Source organism: Leguminivora glycinivorella, chromosome 6 (assembly GCF_023078275.1).
Source record: "Leguminivora glycinivorella isolate SPB_JAAS2020 chromosome 6, LegGlyc_1.1, whole genome shotgun sequence".
In the NCBI taxonomy this organism is placed as follows: Eukaryota; Metazoa; Arthropoda; class Insecta; order Lepidoptera; family Tortricidae; genus Leguminivora; species Leguminivora glycinivorella.
Window position 1 is genome coordinate 1,203,973 of NC_062976.1, and position 22,749 is coordinate 1,226,721.

The window sequence follows — 22,749 nt, forward strand, 5'->3', positions numbered from 1 at the left end:
CACATGTCAAAAAAAATAACTTTGGGAAGTGGTAAAGGCTGTCACACATGTGTTCAGTAATTATTTTTATTTTTTTAATAACTCGATAACCGTAAGAGTTAAGATTTGATCTAAAGAACCATCCTTTAAAGTTAACGGAATATATTGATATGTCTATTAATTGATATGTCTATTAATTGATAATTGAAAAACAGGGCATATATTGATATGTCTATTAATTGATAATGCGGCCTCATACAAGGAGGAAAGCGAGCCCGTAAGCGCCCCCTACACACCTGGAGGCGGAGCGTAGAGAACAAGCTGCGGGAGTTCAGACTGAGTTGGAACGAGGCCAAGGCGGTGGCTCAAGATAGAAAGGCGTGGAAGGACCTTGTGGAGGCCCTATGCATCTGTTTATGAATGGACAAGAGGGGGCAAAATAGAAATACAAAAATCTGTCAAGGTGGTCAAAGACATGCACTAACCTTCTCTCCGGGAGTCAGGAACTGCAGGCAGGATTGGCTGGGGTCCACACTTCATCACGGAAGCACAACCGTTTTTGCACATGTCTTATAACAGTCTGTCTGGTGTCAACAACTAATTAGAGGGCCGCGCGGGCGGGGCGAGGCGCGAGGGGAGGGGAAACATATCTTTTAAATATATAATTATGGTTAGGTAGGTAGAATTATAGGTAAAATTTTGAACAGCATCTATGGGGTGCACTAGGACAATCAACATTAATTGATATTATACCAAAGATGGATGAGACTAGCCCAGGGCCGGGATAAGTGGCGTACACGAAAGGGGCCCATGCTCAGCAGTGGTTGACTATTCTCTTAAATGATGATGATGAAAGTAATACATATTTAAAAATTATTGCCTTTGGTTACAGGTAGGTACGGTACCTAAACTACTGCAATTGTCAAGTTATTATTCCTAATCCTAAGTCCCAGTTCCAGGTAAGTTATTATTACCTCAACTCCAAGTTCCTGAACACTAACGAAATCCTGCTGCCCAAACTTGGTACATCGATGCTTAACGCGTCTCGTTGCTAACTCCGGCTGTGTTCCCGTCGTTTAGCGATTCGTGGGCAAAACTAAAAACATCATCATCATCCTCCTTGCGTTATCCCGGCATTTGCCACGGCTTATGGGAGCCTGGGGTCCGCTTTGACAACCAATCCCAGGATTTGGAGTAGGCACTAGTTTTTACGAAAGCGTCTGCCATCTGACCTTCCGACCCGAAGGGTAAACTAGACCTTATTGGAATTAGTCCCGTTTCCTCACGATGCCGATGTTTTCCTTCGCCGTAAAGCGACTGGCAAATATCAAATGACATTTCGCAAATAAATTCCAAAAAACTCATTGGTGCGAGCCGGGGTTCGAACCCACGACCTCCGGAACGAAAGTCGCACGTACTTACGGCTAGGCTAACGCCAAATCCTGTGATTCGTTGTCAAAGCGGACCCAAGGCTCCCATGAGCGGTAGCAAATGCCGGGATAACGCAGGGAGGATGATGATGTACATTAGTTAGAGCCTTAATAGAGCGATCAAAGCTATAGGAATAGCTGCCAGCAATGAGGAAGTCGCAAGTGTCCAGTGTCGCGCCTTGAGTGGCTGCAACTTGCTAGACTAGTCCCGGGGGAGATCGTTATTGAAGCCTGGTGATTATAGGAACTGGCTATTTCAAGTACTTAAATGCTTATAGATTTTAGCTTTGAAATACCTGTCTTGAAGCTGCCATGAATTCGGAATTCGTTACTCGTCACGGAAAATGATATACCTTATAAACCGCACCGTTGATTACGTACATGAAGTGAAAAACGCTCTATAAATTGTTATCTGAATAAACTGTTGTTATTCCAAATGCTCGTAAGCCAGAGGCGTGAACACCGCATGGTAAAAATGAGCATGTTCCCGCTCGCATATTCATGCGGCATAATCGCCGCCGCGCATGAATATGCACGGCTCCGCACGCGCGGACAGATTATCGAAGACGCTGCACTTTGCATACGAGTATACACTTCGCTGTGAATGTTTTAATAGGATTTAGTTTATCTTTTAAGAAAAATGCATTGTGGAATGTTGCTTAGATATGTTGTATAAATATGAAGATAACTAAACCTATTTTGCGTACGAGGGATAAACAAACATTGTATTTCGCTCTATTGCAAAAGTTTGTTATTACTTGTTTACACTGATTTTAATCATGACAAAATAAACAGACTAAAGTCAATCACAATATGTTCGAAGTTTAAAATATTAATAAACTCTTATTATACTAAGCGCTCGCTCGCTCTAAAAATGAGCATGTTCACGCCCGCATATTCATGCGGCATAATCGCCGCCGCGCATGAATATGCACGGACCGCACGCGCGAACAGATTATCGAAGACGCTGCACTTTGCATACGAGTATACACTTCGGAGTCAATAGTTCAATAAGATTTAGTTGGCCTTCTATGGATAAACACAGCACAGTATGCACTTAAGGTCAGTGCGGGCAAGACCGGGATACTTTATTTGAAATAAAGTTTGAGTGGATAAAACTAGACTATTAAAGTAGTCTGGAGTAGTCCGCATGGTCCTATGGGCTAACAAATATTAAATAGTATTAGTCTGTATATTGTAAATAAATGAATCCAGTCTTTTATAAAGCTGTTATAATATCTACATACTTTGGTGAAGAATTTGAACGGCGTTTGTCAATTGAACCACGAGTATAACGATGATCGTGGTTCAATTGATATTTTTTTCGTAATCATGACCAATAACCACAAAATTAAAATTTTGAAAAAACCCCCGACCGTGACATAGTAGACCGATTTTCATGAAATATGTCTAAGAACACTCCCGACTAACTCAGCTTTCAGACAAAAAAAAACTAAATCTAAATCGGTTCATCCGTTCGGGAGCTACGATGGACAGCTACGATGCAGACAGACAGACAGACAAACAGACAGACAGACAGACAGACAGACGGACAGACCGACAGACAGACAGACAGACAGACTTATAACACCCCGTCGTTTTTGCGTCGGGGGTTAAAAATTAAACCGAAATGAGAATAGTGCACTAGCTGCCCTATAAGCTATGTGCATCCCCATAACGCACGCTTAACTAAGTTTTAGTTTAATGAAGGGAAACTAAGCTCAAGACTGCAGCGGACACTTTACGTTACGACACCTCTTTTTTACGCTCCTTATTCATTATACTGAGGTTTAAGCGTTTGAATATTTTTGTCAGAGTTTAGGAAACTTTTTGAGTTGGGTTTGGACACTTTGGACCAAACTTAACACATACCTATTACACTGTAAATAAACACAGTGATATTTTTTTTTCTATGGAATAATAATAAAAGATTTTACATAGATATATACAATCACCCCATTATCCCATAAAGGGGTAGGCAGATCACATGAAACTACTAAAGCTTCAGTGCCACTCTTGGCAAATAATGGGTTGAAAGAAAACGAAACTGTGACATTGCAGTGACAGGTTGCCAGCCTCTCGCCTACGCCACAATTTAACCCATAGTCGCCTTCTACGACACCCACGGGAAGAAAGGGAGTGGTGAAACTCTTAACCCGTCACCACACAGGCTAAAATAATAATCTATCTATCTATAGCAGCCTCTATAGCGCCCGTCTTCGGACATAGGCCTCCTCTCCACTCCTCCACGCTTGTCGGTCCATTGCCATCCGCATCCAGTTATCGCCAGCTAGTTGGCATATTATGTCGTCTCTCCATCTAAGGGGAAAATAAAATAAAATAATAATAAAAAGATTTTATTATTATTTGTTTCTCCGTTTTAAAACTCTCGCGGGTCTTTCGAGCACGGTCATTTATAAGGCGTGTGTGGGGATATAGATCCAACACGTAGAGGTCGTTTGGACAGCTTTGCTGCCATGTAGAACGCCTGCTGGAACCCATTCACAGGTACATGAATAGATACCCGTGAATCGGTTTCAAAAGGCATTGGAAGCTATTGTAGAAAATACGGATAGAGTGCTGGACTATGGTTTAAATTTGGGTGGAATAAAGACTGGGCTATTGCAAAGAAATCGGACACCTGCCATAACATTGTTGGCACAAGTTATCGAGGCAGGTGGTGACTCGCCACTCGGTAGATGGGCACCTGATTTGCCATCGTAGAGACGGCCAGGCGCAACACCGGCATGAGTGGCTCAGGGGTGTCGAGAGGTGGTGCTGCGCTTTCTCCGCAGTTACTCGCGGCATTATGCCCTTTAACACTTCCACCCCTGGAGCTACAGCTCAGACGTTCCTCTCTGGACGGCCAATGAAGGCAAGCTGAGAGTCCTGCGGGTCTCCTTGGGGGTCCACTCCGGCCGGCGAAGACACGCCGGAGACGAAGACCCTGACCGACTCTCGGGAACACTCGGGTCCGTGGGTTTATATTATTATTTATGATTCAGCTATAAAGGTTTAGAGTCTATGCTGTCCATAAGCTGAAGTTGTGTTGTGTTTACTGTAGTTTTATGAGCGGTTGTATTATGCAATTAACGCGGCGTTAAACGCATGCAATCTTTGGAATGTAGGGCTGAAAATAATGACATACTCGTAACATAACGCTTCGGTGCGTACTTTATATTTCCATAGAGACATTCCGTTACACAACATGAGTTCAAGACAGATTCTATCGCATAAAACTACAAGCGGGACTAGCATATGTACCTACTCACTGTATCTCACCTAATCGTTTTTTCGTCACCTAAAAACTCTAAACCATTTGGAAAAACGATGAAGTAAAGTAGTAATAATATCCGGTAGTCGATTTGTCACCATGTACCAGTATTGTACTCGTACCTCACTACTAAGTTATAGTTATTATTAAATACAATATATTAGGTTGTAATTAGGTACTAAGGCAACTAACATAGTGCTAGTATTTAGGTGTAAGTATTAACCTTGTATGGATTTTGTGGAAATAGATGATTTTTTATTTATTTATTTATCATCATCATCCTCCTTGCGTTATCCCGACATTTGCCATAGTTATTATTAATATGCATTATAAATATATTTGTACCCACATACTTACAACACAAGCCTTATAATAAACGTATGTAGCTCTTGACTGCAGACGCTTTACGACAACGCTAACTTTTTATGCTCCCTATTCATTAAACTGAGGTTGCACACGTTTGAATATATTTGTCACATTTTAGCATAACTTTTTGAGTTGGACTTGAGCCAAACTAACTTTACTAAAAACACACTGTGATATTATCTGATTTAGTTTAGGTTAGAGACGTGTTGAAAGTGACATTTTTAAGCTAGGAAGGTGGTAGGAAAATAGTTTTTTTTCTTTACGTGATCTCATACATACTAGTTCATGTCCAAAAGTGTCATGTATTTTTTTAAGATTCCTATGAACCCTTTGCGCTGCGTTCACTGTGTCACAGGTCCGCGTCGTACAGCTGCGTTCGTGACCAACAAAATGGTCCCGACAGAAGACCAGCGCTGACCCTCGGGTTAGCATTTTATGCTGAGTCGGGACCATTTCGTGGTAACTTATATGTTTAATTTCTTCTATTTGCTGTTTCTGTTTTCTTACTTGTGTATTTTGTAGTTATCACGAATAAATAATTGATTGATTGATTGATTGAAACGTTATTCAAACTTTAAAAAAAAAAGTGTGGATAGGTCCACAGTTTTCATAACATCAATACGAGTACAACCAGCATATTTACATACATATTTTCTCCTTCCACGACTTAACAGTAAACAATACCGACATACTTATACGCTTTTCAGTCCTCAACTTTTATGTCAAACTCCAAGTACTTCCCGGCGCCCGCCTTGCGGATTGCGGCTTTCTCATTAGATTACCGACACTCCCCCCCTGACTCCCTTCTCCCCCCTTTACCACCCGCAACTCATAATTTGATTTCATAAAACATCTTGTACTCGTTTTAGTGCAAGACGCTTCAAGTTCGGACACAGTTGGTATTAAATATTCAGTAGGTAAGTGACACTTTGATCTAAGGCCATAGCCAAGATGACAATCGATTATCGAAGAAAGGTGTATCAAGACGCGTAGCCAACCAATCACGCTCGGAGGAAAACAAAATGCAAATGCCGCACTAATAAAGAGGTGAGTTTAGAAAGACACACAGCCTTTCGAGTTATCTACTCCTAATGAATATTAAGTTCTATAGGTACTTGAATACCCAGTGATACTTAAATAAACTATGGCTCACCCGAGACGGGGTTGTAGCCTACGCGTCTATACTCATACTCATTTATTTGTAAAGCTAGCTTGTAAATTTTACACGTCATGATTTGGTTTAAAATATAATATTCATATTTCATACAACAATAATACTTCAGAAAATAAATAGACATAAGATTGAGATTACAAAAAGTTAGGCAATATCAGTGATATCGTAAAAAATTCGTCATAAGTGTAGAACGGGTGCTCGACCAGCCAATTTTTTAAGCGATACTTAAAGTTCGACACACTAGGCGCTCCAACCACATATTGCGTCAATTTATTATAGACGGCAGGGCCCATCACATGTGTTAATTTGTTGGATTTCGCCAATTTACGGTCGATACCTACTTATACTAACTTTCCGGTATTTCGAGTGTTGTATCTATCTATGGAAGTATCACGTGATCACCAACCCCATCTAGCGAGAATTATAATTCAATTTTCACTATGGCGCGGTCGAGTAAATTTGACCAATTTAGACCTCATTTAGCTAACACTGCCGCCAAGCTCAAATGGAATTGGGCAGGACACGTTTGCCGGATGCCGGATGACCTGTGGGCAAAAACAGCCACCCGTTGGTTGCCACTAATTACAAGGCCAAGGGGTAGACCACGTCAAAGATGGCGGGACGAACTCGAGGCCTTTGAGACACACTGGTGGGAGACTTCCGAGAATAGGGATACGTGGAAGAGTAAGAGGGAGGCCTTTGCCCAGCAGTGGGACAATGTGGGCTAATAATAATATAAGACCTCATTAATTTATAAGCTACCTACACAAAAACAAAAACTAAACATTTAATTGCAGTTTTAAATGACTCAAATCCCTACTGTAAGTTTCTGTGTGTTACAGGGGCGAGTCGCAGCGGAAAATGAGAAGTAATTCGCGGACGAGATGAAAATAGTAAATATCATATTGTGCGACGACAGGCCTGTCCGGGGCGGGCCCGCGAGCACACAGCGAACTTATGGCCTGATTGAGACGGTGTGCGAACTCGCATGCGATTTTAGTTACATTACGGGCTGTTGAGGTTACATAGAATTCAGCACAGCCATCAATTACCGCAATGTATAAAACTCATATGCGAGTTCTCGTACCATCTAAATCGGCCCTATATGTCTATAGGCCTGCGATACACATGCCAGTAACTTACACAACTGGCATGCCAAAGTATAAATATCAAAACCTTTTCAGAAAAGATTAATATTGTACTCCTTTTGTCTAACAAAACGCATCCATCTTTTTTCAACCTGCCAAAGTATTTTGCACGTAATGTATACCCTAAATTGTTAAAACAAATGTTTATTATACTTATGTCTAGTATAGGGTCCCCCCACATCTAGCGTCTCGCGAGCGTCGCGTCGTCGGGCCAACTGTATGGAAAAAGACGCCGCGTCGACGCGACGCGACGTCGACGCGGCGTCAGGCTTTGCCCATACAGTTGGCCCGACGCGACGCTCGCGAGACGCTAGATGTGGGGGGACCCTTAGAGTAATGATGTTCTCTCTCTCTAGAAAATTATCAACTACAAACAAGATTAAATAATTAATTGACATTTTATAAAAATCTAGTTCCATTTTTATTAACACGCCAGATTTTGTATTTTTTTTTTCTTAAAAATGCTACAGAACAGAATTACTGGCAAATGAACTGGCATGCAAGTATTTTGCACGTGGCTGGCATGCGACTTGTGCAAGCTACATGGATGTCTATTGCAGGCCCTTTTAAACCTACAGATACAGAGTACGTACAGTTGGACAGACCATACCTGCTCATCAGACCACAGAATGAGGACTCGCACGTGACTCCATATATTATGTGTGATTTGAAAAATGGACTCAGCAGCTGGAGATGTCAGTACGACACTCCTCGAAGCATAGACTAGAATCGCCTCGAAGCATAGAATAGAAACAACCTAGAAACTTCGTCGGAGGGGTCACGATTTTCAAAATTCCAATTATCGCTGACAGAGAAGGAGGAATTGTGTTAAAAAAGGGAGGTGCCTCGCACAATCAATGTTTTGTTTGTTTGCAATGTTTTGAAAAGAAGTGGCCCGCCGAGTTTCTTGCCGGTCCCATATTGGATACCCCCCTCCAACTGAGGGGGACTGAAATCTTCTCGGAGCTGAGGCGTAGGGTTAGAGCCGGCGTAGCTTTATTTGACGTTCATATGCGATTGTGATATTTGTGATACGCCTACTTGAAAAAATAAATATTTCATTTCATTCCATTTCAATCCACAAATAGTACATAACTGTATTCTCGTGGTATTCTCACTACATCAAAAAGGCTTTTCCAATACAAGAGGTATTAAAATGTGTATTAACTTAGACGCCGTAGAATACCTTGGAGTAAAATTCGACGTCAAGCTTACTTTCCGTGTATTTTTGTTTAAATAGTCTGAGTATAACAATTATAATTTTTCCGACACTCATTTTCGTTTATAATTTTTATAACAAAATCAACTTAGAAGCCCATCCCGGACACTGCCGGATCGTATTAAGAGCAGTAAACGAATCTGAGTGTGTCCCGGCTTTAATTTCATCGCCGGCCCTTTCATCTCCGGCGATCAGCATTGAGGCTGTCGAGAGATTACTGGACACTAGATGCTGGATGTCTATGAGGCCATAGCTGTCTTGATCTGGTTTTGATACTTCTATCAACCGAGTCATCAAGTCTTACGAGTAAATGCGATTGTAAAGGAGATGATCTCAGTTACCGTCCGGTTTCAAACTGCACATTACTCTAACAGTATTTCACCGTGACCGCGTCTAGTGTCCAGTGATGTCACGACAGATTGAGGCTGTCTATCTCTATCGCTCGTGCGTATAGGCGCGACACAGCTAGATTACCTTTTGCGGCGTTTCGTTTTAGTTTCGCGTCGTAGAAATGCCATTTGGCTACGGCAACTGATAAGAAGACTTCAAATATTCTCACAGACTTTTGCATGTTGAATGCAGCCAGTTTCAGTAGGTAACCATATTATCTGGGGGCACGGCAGTGCCCCCGCCAAGTCGAGTTCTTATTTAACAAGGCGTTTTAACTGTCTAATGAATGATCGAAGTCTTATCAAATTATTTGCACAGAACCGGCGTCTAAGAAGTTGTTGAAATATATTGAAAAGCCTTTTCAAGCTGCGTTGAAAGCAAGCTGAAACTAATTACGATATTAATTTTTAAGAAGCGGTATGTGGCTATATAGCGACCGATTGATAAATATAAATTAAAAAGTATGAGTTCAATGTTTTTACACAATATTTAATAAAAAATGAAAAAATGGGTGACAGATTGTGGACAGGCGAGAGGCGCAACCTGTCACTGCAATGCCACAGTTTCGTTCCTTTAAGGATTTGCCTATGGGTGGCACTGAAGCTTTTAGTTTCATTTTGAGGTACGGAACCCTAAATATGATATAAAAGAATTTAAATAATCAGTCCAGGGATACAATGAGGAAATGCCGCACGCTCCGAAGGTACCATGACAAAGGAGAATACTTTTCATATGTTTTTTATATGTTATATATTACATGATTTAATAGAAAAGATAATAATTATAGTTTACATGATTTAGATGATTTAATAGAAAAGATAATATTTATAAATATGTTCATAATGGCTAAACTCTACTTAAGACAGATTCGCAAATAATTTTTTTTCATTATTTTCATACATAATAATTGAATTTATTAGTGTGAGAGACCCTTAAGAATAACATTCAAGTTAGTGTCAAGTAAATAGAAGGAAAAAGAGGGAGAGGAAGACCAAGGACAGCATGGAGTACAAATATTAGGGATTGGACCGGCATTAAAGACACCGCCACTCTGTCTAGAACGGCAAAGAGTAGAGAAAACTTTCGCATGATGATCGCCGACATCCGATAGGATATGGCACTATAAGAAGCATCGCAGAAATGCCAATCACTGCACCTGGCTTTTTATTGTAATTAGCTTAGATCTAAATTAGGGCCTTAGACCATTGTACTTACCAAGACTCTGGCGGCATTTCCTTAATGCTGATAGCCAAGATACATGTGCATTGTGTGAGGAACCACACCATTACGCCACCCAAACGCATTTTTTTACAAAAACTTTTGCGTGCTGGGATATCTACACTGCACCACTGGTACAAATATCTGGCTGAAGCTCTTGAGATTATTTACTTTGAAAATTTTGGACATTTCTGCCACTCCATCCACTTTATTGCAGTCTAATTACTAATTAGTCCATAGTATAATATTTTTTTAATATTATAACGTTCTATTATTGTCAATTGATGATCGCGCTATCTATTTACCGATCCGAAACTCTAGTTGATACTACAAATACTCGACGAAAATAAATCAACATTTACATCACTGTCTTCTTTGATGTTTACTTCCATTGTTAGTCTAGTATAGTACGATCAAATGACGCGTATTTTGACAAAATGAATGACACAATAAGAATTATAAATACAGGTATTTAAAGAACACACAATTGTTGGTAAAAACAGTCATGTTTGGTATTTTGTGTGTGGCTTTGCTCGCGATCGGCGCGTCGGCGCCGCCGACGCCGGATTATCATCATATGCAGTGTGGTTACCATGGATACTGTCATACGGAGGCTAAAGGTAGGCACAAAGTGAATGTTTAAACCTGCGTCTATCATGTTAGTCGTTGTTGTTGTTGATCGTCCTAGGGCACCCCATAGATGCATAGGGCCTCCACAAGATCCTTCCACGCCTTTCTATCTTGAGCCACCGCCTTGGCCTCGTTCCAGCTCAATCCACATTCCCTCAGCTCGTTCTCAACGCTCCGCCTCCATCAGCTATCATGTTAGCCCAAAGGATAAAAGTGCACTCTAAAAAAAATTTGTTTGCTCCTATCAATATTTTGATCGTCGTAGTCAAGCATCTTGATTCCATACGAGCCTGATAAGATCTTAGACAAATGGAATAAGGTAATTTTGATTGCTCTTACTTTTGCAACGTAACTGAGACAATTAAGATCTTGTTCAATAATTACATGAAAAATAATTAGGCGAACTAAATTACCTTAGTAAGTTCAACTAAGCACTTGATAATTATTATCATGATACGTAACTGTATCAACTAACGCAAACCAGTTAGTTCAACTATGACGTTGCTCAATATTAACATGGAGAATGATTGTATTAATTATTTGACCTAAATAAATTCAACTAAGAACATGATTACATCTACTTACGAACCTTGTGAGTCTGAACTAAGATATTGGTCAATTTGAATATTAATTGTTTAATCAATTCAACTAAGACATCTGTCAATATTAACATGAAGCATTACTGTATTAACTATTTAATCCGAATAAGTTCAACTAAGAACATGATTACATCTACTTACGCACCTTGTGAGACTGAACTAAGATATTTTTCTATTTGAACATGAATTGTTTAATCGATTCAACCAAGATGTAGGTCAATATTAACATGAGGCATTACTGTAGTAACCATTAAAACCAAATAAGTTCAATTAAGGACATGATTACATCGATATACACACTTTGTGAGAGTGAACTATGATATTGTTCAATTTGAATCTTTGTTTTGTTATACATTTCAACTGAGAAGCTTGTTCAGTACTATCATTCATGTTCAATTGTACTATGACTTACTTTGTCTCATTTACTAAGACAACAACCCCTTATTGATAATTGTCATAAAACACCACGGGACTGAATTAGACAAATTATGTTTTATACCTATTTACAAATACATACGTTAACTTGACAGATAACATAAAACGATTCATATCTAATTCAGGCTGGTGATGCGTTTATGAATAACGCCATAAATAAAACAAAAGTTATAAAAAAATGACATTTATTCATAATATACTTGGCACCTACTACTACTACCTACTTAGAATAAATAGTTTTTTCTTGCGGCGGTTATCACATCACAGCTAACCTAACAACTTACAAGTTCAATGGAGGAAGAAATCGAAATTTTAAAAACATGGGAGTTGGAGAACTTAAGACGCTACAGGAGCGAAAATGCTAAAATGGAAAGGAGCCCCCTTTCAATTTGGGAATTCAAATTTAATATACAAGTGTTATTTACTAGATTTATCGAAAAAAAATGTCCATTAAGAACTCAGTTAAAAAATATTGCGAAAAAAATCTTTAAAATCGAGGTTCCGCTCTCGACTGTTTCCCCCTTCAAAATTAAGTCAATCGTAACTAAATTTGAGAATCTGAATAACAATGAAATAATCAGTGTCGGACCGTTCAGTTTTTGTGGCTAATTGTTACCAATTTTGAATACCACACCTTTTTTACGCCATAATCAATAACACCGTTTTTGAAAATTTTCGATGGGCTCTAGCGTCTTTAAAAATAAGAATCTCAAAAAATCAAAATGGTCCGACACAGATAAAAATTATTATAATCTGTCTTGAAAAAAATCATTGCTGTATCTTGAAAAACCAGGGAGGAAATAGTCGAGAGCGTTTGTATGGAGAATAGATCACTCCTGTATCGTCTTAATACCAGAGTTCACCAGTAAGTACAATGTATTATATTTTCATTGTATTATATATTTTGTAGCACGTATCTACTGCGTTCATAATGGACTGTCTTTCATAGATTATCGATCTGCTGACAACAACTAGAAATGATTCGATTTTTTCAAGAGACTCACCCACAACAATTATGTATGGCTGGCATGACAATCCTATTTTTTGAAGTGTGGCTATGCGAAGTTCGATGGTCTGGCTAATTTCTACACTAGAGCGGATATGCTTTATGAAACCTTCCCTTACTTCCATTTTACTGGGCTTCCAATTTTGACTTGCACCGGAACCTCGCTTCTTCTTTTGGCGGACTGCCGCAGTGTTCAGCAAAAATGGAATGGTGAGAAATCCGGCTATATTCGTTGTTTCCTCATAGGGCGCTATAAAAATGGGACTAGTTAGTAAAATATTATTACAAACGATATAATATAAGGAAAGATCAATGCGGGTAAGTGAACAGTGGGGCAACTGAAACGAGCCACGAAGGTTAAACAAACTTTGCCACCGAGTGAAATACAAAATTTTACACTACACCGACACAAACAAAATATTAACTGTAAAACATCTAACTAAATCAAATCTATCAAGCTTGAGACATCCAGTTAAAATTTGTATGAAATTTCTTTGCACTCTTGTGGACAAAATGCAGTTTTGCTATCTGTTTTTGAAGACTAAAGAGAGCCTTTGCCAGTCGGTGTGGTGAAACTAACTATTTTAACATAGACAACATCTGCTTTATCAATTTTATCATATACTTACAATTGGTAAGTGCAGTAAGTTCGACTTTTTGTATTTCAGCTGTTCCTGAAGATTTATTTTCATTGATGGAAAATTTATAAACAAATTGTCCTAGTAAATTTCATGTGCTTTTGAAGTCGTTAAGCCGCTGGAATGATAAAACAAACAATTAAAAACAAAAAGTAAAAAGAAACGAATGCAGTATTCAGTTATACATATAATAATTATTTTAAAGTTACATAGTAAAAAGTGACTTAGCTAGTTAATGTTATTATATTTACCAAAGAATATCCTTGTGGTTTTTTGAGAGCAGAATATTTTCAAAATAGTGATGCAGAGTCCAATGACTTTTCCACAATCTGAAAAATATTTAGAAACTTTACTTTTCATTTGCCTCTTTAATTAATATAATTATAATACAATTAATTACAGTCATAACCTATACACTCACAATAAAATGTATCATAATAATAAATAAATTAATTAATGTAATAGGACATTCTTACACAGATTGACTGGGTCCCACAGTAAGCTCAAGAAGGCTTGTGATGTGGGTACTCAGACAACGATAAAATTAATAAACAAATAATTATATAAATAAAAAACATCCATGACTCAGGATTCTCAGGAACATACTCTGTGCTCATCACACAAATAAATGTCCTTACCGGGATTCGAACCCAGAACTGCGGCTTAGTAGGGACGGTCACTTAGTCACTACTCGCTAGGCCAGCCCGGTATCTTGCCTAACAATGCAGTTATATTAAAAATATTATTGTGATAAGATGAGTATGTTACTTCAAAAATGGTTGGAATAAAATCTCTCTCTGGTATGTTGGTCTGCCTATGCAGTATTCATTTATTGAATTGTAATTCTTATAATGTTTTTTACAATAAAATACAGAACCTCCTCCTTCTAGGTAAAGAAGTCTGTTAGAAACTGCTTACCCTGGAATTATAACTGGGCTCTGCTTTCTTCTTAGCAATTGCAGATGGCACATTTTCCTTTTCCGAGGACAAGTTTTCCTTTTCTGAAGTTTCTATAACTATTAGGTCTGTGCTTATGTTAAACTCAGAAAAATCCATCAGGGTCTGGAAATGAATGATACAATTAATATCACATACCATACTACAAAATTATGAACAGCGTGGAAAAATATTTGGCCCTAGAGGAACCGTATTACATCTTTTTTTAACTCAAAGTTAATATTTTTCAATATTGCTACAATATCTATAATTGGGGGCCATTATGCTAGCAGACAAGATTTAAAATTGAAACAACTCTTAAGGGCAAAAGGTAATTATTTCTCTGTTAATTAATCTATTACAAAGGACTCCACTGAGCCTTGCCTTATATTATGAAATTACTCTCTAATTTACTAAGTTTACAGAGCCGAGGGCTAGCTACACTTGAACATGAGACTAAGGTTTTAAATTATTTAAGGGAACAAACGTGGATCAGCGAACTCTTGAGTTAAAACTACGGGTAGAAACGGTGTACGGCGGATATTAAAATAAAAGGTATAGTAACACGGAGGGTGCCAGAACCATAATTATGCCGGTTCGATGATGTAGATAAGAGTGATTGGAAAGGTCTAACCTCAAACGTGCTACGTCAGCCGCCTCAGACCACCACGACTGCCACGTCAGCCGCCTCAGAGATGGTGTCGTGTGGATGACGGCAGCGTTAGCTTGCCGCCTGTAGGTTACCGGAACACAGCGAGGAATGCTGGCGACCGGCGCGAGGATTAGGCGACGCGGCGTGAACCCTGAAATGTGTATACCAGTCTTTAAGTAAAATTCCAAAGACGGCGTCCGTGAGACTTGGATCGCCCGTAGGACAGGGGAATTACCCCGGAATTCGAATTCCGAACGTCAACGCGTTCTGTGAAACGACCTACTGCTAATTTGGAATTACACATAACCTAAGTGACAATTTGACAAGGTTTTTAAAGAATGTACAATTTACCGTTGGTGGACAAAAGGCGAGCGGAGAGCAGTTTTGCACTTATTTCAACACCCGGGCACGCTGGGCGTCGCCTATTACCATCGGAACATGGTTTTATTAGCGTCCGATTCCGGGGCTGGAAAATATGCAACGCTTTGTTAGAAACTATCCAACTATAAGAAAATACACAACAGAATCACTATCAAAACTCACTCAAACGGGCGATTGCGCCCGATTTTGACTCGGGCTAAAGATCCCCTCGCAATTCTCTCCCTGGCAAAAATAATTCCGGTCTCTCTCATTTTGACGGAACTATAGTTACCATACCAAGTCTAAATCGGCTCGCGCCGCCAACAGCACATGCCGGACGTTCAACGAAAATTGAGCCAACTTAAATGTGTATTTTATAGACAAGAAATTTAAATGTGTATTATTACGAGATTGCATCCATTATCGGCCGGGGCCGCAGCCCAGCAAGCTATTGGCCTCGTGTCATTAGCAACTTGACTAAATAATGAAAAAAATACATTGTACTTACTGGTGAATTTTCGTATTAAGTTCTCCAACTCCCATGTTTTTAAAGATTCGATCACTTACTCCATTGAACTTGTAAGTTGTTAGATCTGTGATGTGATAGATAACCGCAAAAAAATTAACACAAGACGCGTTGACAAATCACTTCGGCGTCAGTGTTGCCAACTCCGATTTTGAAAAACGCTAGGCTAATGTATACAAGATGTCTAAAATACGTTAACATTTTTTTTTAAATGAGTCTACCTCGAATTAAAGGCATAAAGGTACTTAAAATAAATGATTAAAAATAATTCATAAATGATTAAAAATAATTCAGTACCTATCTAAAATTGAAATGCCGTCAAATGATACCTAATGTGCAGTAAAATTCACCTTTGTTATTTGGTTACGAGTCTGTTGTTTTTTAGCAATATATTTGATGGAATTTTTATTTTAACTAATAGATAGTAATCAATAGTAAAGTAATCAATAGTAAATTACGATACAAGTGCGAAAAATGGGAAATTTGAAACGAGTTGTGATTAAAACACGAACGAAGAGAGTTTTTTAAATCGACAGGAGTAGTGAATTACCTATAATACTTATTCTATTCGTACATGTATCGTACAACGTTTTACAATACATACCATAATTATGTAATAGTACATTACGATACAAGTGCGAAAAGGTGGAAGTTCGAAACGAGTGGCAATAAATTAAAACACAACAGAAGGGAGTGTTCGAAATCAACACGAGTTACGAATTTCCTTTTCGCACGTGTATGGTACGACGTTTTTCAGTACAGATGGTCCTCCGAAGTTTCGACCTGACAAGAAATGAATCACTTTTCACACTAGTGCGTAAAAAACGCAACATCTGTACTGAAAACTATATTATAAGTCAATAAAAATATATATTAGCCCCAGTGTCAATATATTGTAAGTAATATATTATATGTTGCCCGTGTGGTGACGGGTTAAGAATTTCACAACCCCCTTTCTTCCCGTGGGTGTCGTAGAAGGCGACTGTGGGATACCTACACGGAGAAAAAAGTCTCGTCCATGATACCTGAATAGTGTAATCTGAACGAGAAAATCTAGTAAATTCTGGGACAATTGTTCACATAGTATAAATAACTAAACTAGTCTGTTTAAATGCGTTGAGCTTAGTGAACTAGTTATCTTGTAATTGCTACACATTAAAATAGCGTGTATTACTAGAATATTTAGTAATCATAACACGTGGACCGTACAAATAAATAATATTTTCTTGCAGAGCTTAATAAATGAAATGTGACCTTGACAATATATTCTTGTAAAGGTAATATATACATTACGTATCATAAAATAAAAATATTGTAAGGGTCACACAGTCAAATTGTGTGTATTACTAGATTATTCAGTATTTATAACAAATGGAGTGTCTAAATAAACAAAATAATGTAAACTCCACAAGAAATTCTTATAAAGGTTATAAAACTTTAGTTAGGCCAATAATAGGTATCGTTAAGAATACAAGTCATCTGATATATATTACATTCTCTTCATTTATGTAAACTTCATAAAATGGTTGATAGAACAAGAAAATTAGTTGCAGCAACTGCATTTATGGTACTCTCTAATAAATATACAATTGCGTTAACGTGTTATATTTTTATCGGTACCTATGAATTTGTCTGTGCACTGTATAGACAACTAACATTTCTTGTAAATGTAAAAAAAGGTTTTTTGTCTATACAAGGTGGTTCAGTAGGATTAAAGGCCGAGCCACGCCAGATACGTGTACGTAGACGTGTGCGTGGCGTGCGCGCTGTAAAGTACGAATCTTCAAAAGAGATGATACACCGCTAGACACACACGGGAAACACGTCACACAAGCGGTGTAATCTCTAATGAGGATTCGTCATTTACACCGCGTACGCTACGCGCACGTCTACGTACACGTATCTGGCGTGGCTCAGCCTTTAATCCTACTGTACCACCTTGTATAGACAACAAACCTTTTCTTACATTTACAAGAAATGTTAGTTGTCTATACAGTGCACAGACAAATTCATAGGTACCTACCGATAAAAATGCAGGTTGCTAGGACCAGTTCCAAGAGACAGAAGCCTAGAGTTGAAACTGGGATCCGGAAACCTGGGTCACCCAGCATATGAAATGGATGCTATGAGCGGTGAAAATGGGTGAATCTGAAAGTAAATAAAATAATTATATAATTTGTTAAAAAATATATTTCAACGATCCTTAGTGCAAGACTTTGTTCATATATTCGTCAGTGTTAATAGAACCGTCCTTCATTTCGTCCAAAATTTATATTTTGCAGAATTTTTCCACTTTTGTTCCACAGTATGGCATGGGTCACAGGAAACTTGCAACCATTGTAAATCATCTGAAAAAGACATTAAATTTCTATGAATAAATTTTACATTAAGTAATATTCTACGTCCACTTCAGATATATATAAAGACTGTCCACGATAAAAAGTGGTCATATATAACATGGTAAATCTTGAGAATAATGAGAATTTATAAGCAGCATGTTTGTCAAATAATTTGTAGATATTAAACTACATTATAAAAATACAAACAAATTATAAACTTTAGGTGGCCTATGAATTTTAGCAGTATGTATCTCATGATAACAATATTTTTTTGTACAGTGTCTTCTTGCAGTCTTTAAGTACAACAGTTTTAATGACAAAAATATTTTTTTAATGTTTAATTATAATAGCCAAAATATACCCTATTACATACTGATTTTACGATAGTAATAATTTTTCTGATTGTAATCAGATTAAGAAAGTACTGAGATTTTCTAACTTTGCTGAATTCGAATTTTTGACACTTTTTGGCTCTCCATACAAAAACAACTGTCAGTGCTTGGAGTAGAAAGTCTTCCTGACTACCAAAAGTCGAAATGAGTTTCAAAAAGTATTTTTTTGTCTGCTAAGATGTCATTCTAATGTGTGTAAAACAGCTTATAAAAATATAAGTATTTATAAAATTGTGCCAGGAAGCGTGTGAAGTTTGTTAAAAAACACTGTACAAGAAATGAAATGCTTGATGGTATACATTCGGCGAAACCTCAGACACACTAAAGCATTATAAGGAATAGCTTTAATTATTATATAGTTTTATGTATACAGATTTATCAAAATATAATATTGCTTCAAAATGTGCATTCAGGAAGAAAGATTTATCATGTTATGTATGACCACTTTTTATCGTGGACAGTCCTTATTAGTTCAGTATTTAGATTTTGCCCACGTAATGTCGTATGAATTTGTATGCAATGTAAAATGAATACAACATTAAATGCCTTTTTACTCACCATTCTAATTATCTACTAAGTTCTACATGTACGGTATGTGACTCACCTGCTTTTGCCAACTCTGCCATCTCCCATCCTTGCAGAGTTTTTGCACCTCTTCATCCATTTCCTAAAATGGAAACTACCAAACGAATGGATAATACGTAGTGAGTACGTTTAACGATAAATAATATAACCTATTGCGATCCGAGTCCACGCGTGATCTCTCATGACACGTAAATGGCCACCGACCACGCCGCAAAACATTGCGTTTCGTTACACAAGCAAAACGTTTATTTATGCGGACAATATTTTTGTTATAACAATTATTTTTCGGTGTATATTACGAGAATATCATTGTTATTTTTTACAAGAGGCGCAAAGTAAAATCAACTATACTGCTATAGCATTCACTAAGATATACAATGGTACTTAAACATGGCGTTTCGTTACAAAAACGAAACACATATTTATACTAACTAAATACTTTTTCAACAGAACTATTTGTTCACCAGTATACATTACGAGAATATTATTGTCATTATTTACAAGAGCTGCAAAGTAATACCAACTTATAAAACAGTCATATCAACTATACTGCGATGGCATTCGCTACGATACAAATAATAGAGTTGACAGCGATGCGTACATATTTATACAAACTTAATATTTTTAAATATAACTCTTCGTTGAGTTTACATTACAAGAATATTCTTTTTATTTCTTTACGAGAACTACAAAGTAATGGCAACGTATAAAAAAGTTACAGGAAGTATACTGTGATAGTAACCGCTAAGATTAAGATTGTAAAGATAATTTTTATTTTTTGGCATTACAAGAAGCTTCTTGTTAATAGAATTATCGTAACCTTTATTCTATTAGTTGTAAATAAAACTAGAGTTCTCGTATATGTAATTCAAACAGAACTGTTTAGTGCATATTAATGTTTGCTTAGTTCTATTGAATTCAAAATATAGTAAACGTAACAATACAGTTGTTTTTATTACGAGATTGTAGTATCAGTTACGATAAATCTATTTTACTAAACGTTCTGGTAGTATTGTTAAAATATTTTTTTTCCGTGTATGGGTTAAATTGTGGCGTAGGCGAGAGGCTGGCAACCTGTCACTGCAATGTCACAGTTTCGTTTTCTTTCAATCCCTTATTTGCCAAGAGTGGCACTGAAACGAGTAGATTCATGTGCTACCCCTTCATGGGATACAGGCGTGATTGTATGTATGTATGTATGTATATTATAAGTCATAATTTATTGATTATTTCTCCTCATTTCCTCGCAAATTAGGACAAATTAAATAAATATACTAAAGCAATCTAAGCCTTGGAATGCTTGAATTTTCTGCCTTAACATGTACCTATATAATTATATGCTTAAAATCCTTGCACTTTAAGATGAAGCCTCACGCGCCACGCCGAGTCACGTGATCACGCGTATATATATAGCGTAACCGAAATTGCTCTAGTGTGGCTTCACCCTTTAGGGCTTCTAGATAGAACTTGCTACAGGCTCTGCGCTGCTTTATCCGGCACTGCGTCTGAGCTGAGCCAATTATAGCATTTTTTCTGGGAAGGGGTGGATCCGTTCCTGACTTGGATACTCATGAAGAATACAAAACTGAACCCATATCGAGTCCGGCTATGCTAACGCTGCAGCGTTTTTGATAACAGTGTGCAAGCGTTATTGCGATTATTAAATAACTTTAACGATTCTGACAACACTTTCATAGTGGGCTATCAAATATGAAAAGCATGGTTAGCTTAATAGGATCAGCATGGCAATCCGTAAATAACTCACCCTTCCATTTATTTTGAAAATTGTTATATTACATCGACGTCCGCCACACACGAAAATTCATAATAAAATTGAATACCATATGGCGATGACAAATATGGTTGCTTTCAAGTTGATGCCTTAGACCAAATATGTAAAAATATGTGCCCAATGCTAAATAAAAATTTTCGATGAAAGAGCCGTGAAAATATCCCAGATCTGGTATATTTTATTCCGAGTTGGCAACACTCGCACGCGCTGCGGGAGGGGCGCGGGCGGAAGGCGGATGTACAAACGCTTACCCCTACTATTCACTTGATTGATCAGATTACCAATTATTTAATTTGTTTATTATGATAATAGATTTAACAATTCATTCTTAGTAGAGCTCAATTCATTTCGTAATTGATACAATAATTTGATCATAATGGGATTGAGAAATGTATCTTCGTTGTTTCAAAATTTTATATGTCTAGAACTATTGACATACTTATCTGTCTTAAAGAATTAGTTGAGGATTGAAGCAACCTAGATTTAGTTTATGTCAAATACCAAGTCTTATTTGAATCAACAAAGACAAAATAATCAAATTAAGCATGAAAATGCTTAAAACCATTAACATACTTATTTGTTTTAATGAATTAGTTCAGGATTGAATGTACCTACACGTTTAGTTGTTTCAAATACCTAATCTTATTTGAACCAACAGACAAAATAATCAAATCAACTATGAAAATGTTTAAAACCATTAACATACTTATCTGTTTTAATGAATTCGATCAGGATTGAATCTACCTATGTTTAGTTGTTTCAAATACCTAATCTTATTTGAATCAACAAAGATAAAATAATCAAATTTACTATAAAAATGTTCAGAACTATTAACATACTTATCTGTTTTAATGAACTAGTTCAGGATTGAATCAACCTATGTTACATAGTTTTGCCTAACAAGTTAATAATTGATTCAAGGTGTTCATTGGTTAGGAATAACAAAACACCTAAGTTATTAGTTCAATCATACATTCCTTTATTGTTTTAGTAATCAGCTTTATTTGAATTGTATAAGATCGTAATTGTAGTGATTAACTTAACGTCAACTAAGAGAAAACTGCTCTTAGTTGGCCTTCATTTTTTAGAGTGTGGATTCGTTGATTAACCCCTGAAACACCGTTGTCAAAAATATGTTTTTAATAACCGTCAATCTGTTAATTACAGTTTATATTGTCAGGGACAGATCTGGAACAAGGCGTTTGAGGGGTTAATTGACGTAAAGCCACTCCTGATGCCAGGTTATCATTTGCACCATGATTTCTTGACGACCGGTCTGGTTTAGCTATCCTGCCTGCTAAGCCGCGGTCCTGGGTTTGAATCCCGGTAAGAGCATCTGTGCGCTGAGCACAGATATTTGTTTGTGAGTCATAGAATGTTTTTCTATGTGTAAGAATGTCCTATAATATTTATTTATTTTTTAAATACGGAGGCCAAAGGCTTATTTATAAATAGCACTCTCATATAGGTATTTAAAGAGGGGGCTATTGTTGGTAAGCTCAGTCATGTTTGGGTTGTTGTGTGTGTCGGTGCTCGCTGTCGGCGTGTCGGCGCCGATTCCAGATTATCATCACATGCAGTGTGGTTACCATACATACTGGCATACGGAGCCTACTAGACGTAGGTATATAGTAAACGTTTAATCTATCTATCTATAGCAG

General features: G+C 37.5%; 1 long non-coding RNA gene across 1 annotated transcript; it reads right to left on the reverse strand.

Annotated features, from left to right (window-relative positions):
* Positions 1–12,736: 12,736 nt before the first annotated feature.
* Positions 12,737–16,132, reverse strand: LOC125227256. The gene is made up of 7 exons (XR_007177164.1): positions 15,963–16,132; positions 15,446–15,560; positions 15,077–15,245; positions 14,425–14,568; positions 13,758–13,835; positions 13,498–13,624; positions 12,737–13,118 (listed from the first exon to the last, which is right to left on the reverse strand). It is a non-coding gene; the product is annotated as an uncharacterized LOC125227256 (long non-coding RNA).
* Positions 16,133–22,749: the final 6,617 nt, after the last annotated feature.